Source organism: Lycorma delicatula, chromosome 7 (assembly GCF_047948215.1).
Source record: "Lycorma delicatula isolate Av1 chromosome 7, ASM4794821v1, whole genome shotgun sequence".
NCBI lineage: Eukaryota > Metazoa > Arthropoda > Insecta > Hemiptera > Fulgoridae > Lycorma > Lycorma delicatula.
Window position 1 is genome coordinate 105,770,717 of NC_134461.1, and position 5,832 is coordinate 105,776,548.

The 5,832-nt window shown below is 26.7% G+C and overlaps 1 non-coding gene across 1 annotated transcript; it reads right to left on the bottom strand.

Annotated features, from left to right (window-relative positions):
* Positions 1 to 1,067: 1,067 nt before the first annotated feature.
* On the bottom strand, positions 1,068 to 1,151 carry TRNAL-CAG (transfer RNA leucine (anticodon CAG)). Its single transcript has one exon. It is a non-coding gene; the product is annotated as a tRNA-Leu (tRNA).
* Positions 1,152 to 5,832: the final 4,681 nt, after the last annotated feature.

Genomic DNA, 5,832 nt, shown 5'->3' on the forward strand with positions numbered 1-5,832 from the left:
TGTAAAACAAATTGTTAGGGATGTAGGATGTAGGGGGTATACCGAAATGGAACGACTAGCACTAGATAGGGAATCTTGGAAAGCTGCATCAAACCAGTCAAATGACTGAAGACAAAAAAAAAATATATATTGATGATGCCACAGTAACCAGATAAGTCATAACATTTTTAATATCCATTATTAGATCTAATACCTTAGAACTGTTCTTGGCAATTTCTTTCGTGCATAGCTCAAGGTTTAATCATTATTTCTCTTCATCCAATTAGAAATGCAACAGCACTTTTTTCTACTTGTAAATGTAGAGCGGCACCCATATTCATTTCTGATGTAATCTACATAATATATAAAATATATATTATAACTATAATATATATATTAATATTAATATATAATATATATTATAATATATATATATATATATATATATATATATATATATATATATATAGATATTATTAAATATATATATATATTTATTAATTTGCTTTGCGTGTGTCTTCGTCCTTCAATAAAAACATGAAGGGATTAATCTATTATCTCAACTTTGTGCCTGTTTTTGCTATCTGTCAATGTGCAAAAAAAAAAGAGTTTTATTATAATAATTACATTAGGTTTAATATAAATTTTAATGAAACTTACAGGATAAGTTTTCTGAATTGAAATCTTGACTTACAAGAATTTTTCTTAATGAAAAATAATCTTTAGCATTAACATGCTCACATGCACTTTCTGTAAAAAAGATAGTGAAACTTGAGAAAATTTTTGGTAGAAGACATTTAAACAATTTTAAATTGATTTATTCAAACATTTAGCAAGAAATGAACAAAAACAAAATCTAAAACTACTTCACAGACATGTTATTTTGTTAGGTAAAAAGGGATTTCTATTCCGATTTGACAAAACTGATTTTTATACTTTAAACAATATCAAAAGAAATTTTTTGAAATTTGAAACAGATTCTGAAGTTTTATTGCAATTATTGACTGAGAAAAGGTATACTGGATTTAAAAGAGATTTAAACGATTTATATATCTTATTAAAAATATTCAAACATATAAAAAAATTACTGTCAGAAGTGGGATTCGAACCCACGCCCACAGAAGTGGACTGCGACCTGAACGCAGCGCCTTAGACCGCTCGGCCATCCTGACAACTGTTTGATTTCATGAAAATTATCTTACATAATATGCTAATAGTATCATGTCACCACCAATTTTGCTTCTGGAAAAGTTAATTTTATTAAATTTGAATTTAAGCAGGATTCACTTTCAAGTACCATTAACAAACTTATTTCGAGTTATCTATTGACATTAAGTTTTTGCACCATTTCATAATTGACTAACTAGCTTAACTGCTAAGTACATTCATTTTAAATATAATACAACAGTGAAAACATCTCATTTATAATGCAGACGATATGTAAAATAGGTTAGAACGAGACAGTTGATTCGATTGATACACACCGTCCGTTAGTGATACGGCAAGGTATATTTCTAATTTTATAGGTTACATATATCGGTTTACTGAAATGTTTCTCTGTGATTAACTATTTATTTGTTAAAGTATTTGCCGAAATAAATGTAAGTTAAAAGTTAAATGGAATTCAGGTTGGTTACATAAATCTCTACTAGTATAATTACGGAACAACATTCTCAAAAAAATATTTCAACCAATTTGTTTTTTTTCTTGAGAATATACAGATATGTAATACAATTCTTATTCTACTTTTGCATAGACTGAACTAATATGCGACTGTAAACAGTACATCTTCACAGATATTTATCATAAAATAAATTTTCGCTTTTATAAAAAGTAACATTTTTATAGATACTAGGGCTCTTTAATTGATAAGTTTTAAATTTAGTAGACAGTGTTTTTATGCAGAAGTGTTTTGAAAAGAGTGAGGATATATAATTGAGAATTCAGATAGGTGGCTGTAGATAGTTTGTGTGGCCTGAATCGGTAGAATTTTATATAATTTTTTTTTTCCTGTTTTTCTCACTCTTTTCTTAATATATATATATATCAAGTGAAATTTGATAATTTTACAAGATAACTATGAAAATACTTTTTTTGTACAAAATTTAAAAAAAAAAGTTCAGTATAGTCTTTAAGCTATACATTTGTTACTGTATACTTCTAGATTTTTGATACCATCAGAAAAATACAATTCATTGAAATCTCAAAATAATCAGTTTTCATCAATTAGCTGTTGTTTTTTTTCATGTTTAGTATCAGGAAATAGTCTTATGGTATAAAATTTAAGAATGGTAGAATTTAATTATGGTAGACGCAATTCATATTGGTGTATTATAATGATGAAAACGACATCGCTCTTTATCATATGTAGTTGTTTTTACTTAATTTCATAATTCAGTCAATCTAATAATGTTGGATAACATTCTCATATGATGATTTTCCTTTTTCAAGATAACATTTGCGCTAACATTTCCTGGTGACGCAGCAACTTTTGCCTTATATTCTCCACTTGTTGAACACCCATTATTTCAACTGTTCTTTCATTTATGACATTCTGTGTTTCATTGTCACAGAAATTCATTTGGTTAATTTTTAAATAGCTTTAATTAGTACTTAGAAATGACCAACAATAGCATTTTTGATAAATTGTGAGCTAATGCAGTACACGTCTTGCTGGAAGCTTTTTCACTTGCAGATATTATATATAAGATGTGTTTGTGCTCAGTTTAGATGTCCACCATATCAGCAATCTAGTGGACCTGTCCTTGATAATCATAAACAATGTTTCCAATTTTTTTTAGTAATTTTGATATTTTTGAAGTATTTGGGAATCTCTAGTGTATGAATGTTTGGGTTTGTGCGACCCGATCCTAATTCACCAATCCAAATAAATATAAATGATTGATTTTGATGGTGCAAGTACAAAAAAAATCTTCAGCTATTAATACATTAAAAATAAGTATTTAATTACTTCATGACAACTCATTTTTCCCATTAAAAAGAAATCAAATGTTCACTTTCTTTGAACTGCAGTAACTAATAAACTAATCAGTGGAATGCCAAGAAATTTGGACAGGAATCAAGTATAAATTGTAAACTATCTAATCAGTTATTCATTAGTGCTGCTATCTGTTGTAATTATGGGTAATTATCAAATTCCTCATTAAAAAACTATACTCACCTTCACATAAATATGATAATATACACACACATAAATATGATTTGAAATCAAGATTGAATATATTCAAACTTGATCATGCCATTTATAAATACATTCATATTTGTTAAATAACACAAAAACATTTTGTACCTTTTTGTGTGACATCTTTGACAGAAATCTTTTTATTTTTCTTATTCATTCAACTATGAATACATGTTTAAAAAAAAAAAAAATTATTTTTTAAAGTAACACAACTTAATTATTTATTTATATTGCCAATAGTGTATAGTCTGACATATTTATTTATGACATATTTATCATATTAGCTTCTTACTGGCTGATACAAACTACATGCTGCAAGTCTATTTTTGATGAAAGATAAATTTTATGTATATGAAAAAAGTCAAGCCTGATAAGGATTTTGCTCTGAATATCCTAATACCGGAAGTGTTACATAAAATCAGTACCATGTGAATAACTATAATTATGAGAATTAGTGAAATTAATATACTAATTTTCTTAGAAGTTGTCTATACATTTTTATTTTATGTTTATGGAAATAAAAATGTGATTTAGTTTTCTTTATTGATGTATTAGTCATTTTTGTTCAATTATTACCATTGTTTTTTTTTTGTTTAATTTGGCATTGACTTATAAGATCACTTTTTATCAGTTAGCTATCAATCCAAAAGGAAACTATTTTTATTTTATTTTTTTTTAAATTGTTGTTACATTTTGATACTGGTAAACCTCACCTGACCTTCTAGAAAGTATCAGTGCTGTCTAATATTTGCAGCTTTTACTTTATTTATTATTCATAGTTTATTTTATTTTTTAACAATGTTGTCAGTTGCTAACCATTTATTTATTTATTTATTCATTCTCTAAACTGGATAACCAAGTATGCATAATAAAGCCATATGAATTTATATTAATACAGCTACTTTTAATAAATAAATTTCTAGCTTACTGAGAGGTTCTAAATTAACTTTATAGTTTGCAAAAATTTAGTAATCTTTTCTGAAACTTCTCATCAGCAACATTTTTCTGTCGAAGTTGCTCGGAAATATAATAATGAACAAATAAATTGTCATTAATTTAAAAATTGATGAAAATTGTTCTGTTTAAAATCGTATCACTTTTCCGATCCAGTTTTTATTTTATTTTTTCTAATTTGTGTTTAATTTTAATGGACGTTATTTACATCAATTTTGTCAGAATTAAATTTTCTAAAAAATTAACCAAAAATTTTTATTAATTTATTGGTAAATTAACAAAGTTATTTTATTCCAAACTTAAGAAAAACGTATTTTCCGACAAAACTTTTCATGTTTTATGCAGTTTTTCTTGAAACCTAAGTGAGATAGAGGTCTGAGATCAATTTTATTAAATTTTTAGATCAAAACCATAAAAAGGTACCAAATTTATCCCTGGAATTGTGCCTCAATAATTTGAATACGATTCGTTTCACAGAGCAAAATTAGCTAACGATCTGTTTTCTGAGCTATGTTAGTATGAATTTTTTTTTCTTATTCTTAGCTACAGAATCATCTCCTGAGAGATTCCCATACAGTTTGGAATAATTTTGTATATAAATAAATTTGCAAAGTTATTTAAATAATTTTTATAGTTTTTCCCTTTTAGATGAAAAACTTTTTTTTAAAGAATACTGCTTATGCTTCTATTTCTAGCCTACAGAGATTATTTTTCTAATTAAATATGTAAATTATTTATTTAAAAAAATCTGATGTGGATACCACATGACGCTTCCTTGTACGCCGATTAAATTACGAAAACACATTTTTTGCTGCGCTTCATTTAAACTTATACTGGTTAAACTCTATTTCACCAGTACACAAGAGTTCACTAAATGGAGTAATAATTTAATTATTATTAACTTTTATTTATACGACACACCAGAATTCTGAAAGTTTGGTTATCAGCAACTCATGAAGATACAAATAATACTGATTACGTAACAAGAGTTTATTATGTAAGAGGATTTTTTTTTCTGTTTAGTCTCCGGAAACATCGTCAGGATAACTATAGAGGATGAATGGAGATTATATGAAAAATGTAAATGAAGTGTAATGTTGTATAGTCCCAGGTCGACCATTTCTGAGATGTGTGCTTAATTGAAATCCAACCACCAAAGAACACCGGTATCCACGATCTAGTATTCAAATCCGTATATAAGTAACTGCCGTTACTAGGATTTGAACCTTAGAAACTCTCGACTTCGAAATCAGTTGATTTGCGAAGACGCGTTCACAGCTAGATCTACCCGGTAGGTTTTACGTAACATGAGTTGTAAGTAGAGTTGTTAGGCTCAAGTGAAAAAGTTACGTATTTTTACGAGTGAGTAATATGTGTTACAAGTCGAGTTATGTACTATACTTTTTCTACGACCAGAATCACTTCCCCATAACAAAAAGAAAAAGATGTCATTTGAAAGATAGTTAAATTTTTATTTAATAGAAATATAAATTTGAAGGATGAGTAAGTATTTTGAATTTAATAATTTAAAAATCATTTTTATTATAAATGAAAATAATTTTTCTAGTAAATACAAATATTTTTAAAAAAATATTTCAATTCAAATGTCAACGGTAATTAATTATTTTCAACAAACACTTTAAATTGAATTGAATTCAAAAATGTACAGATAGTACCAACACAACATCGTAATTTAT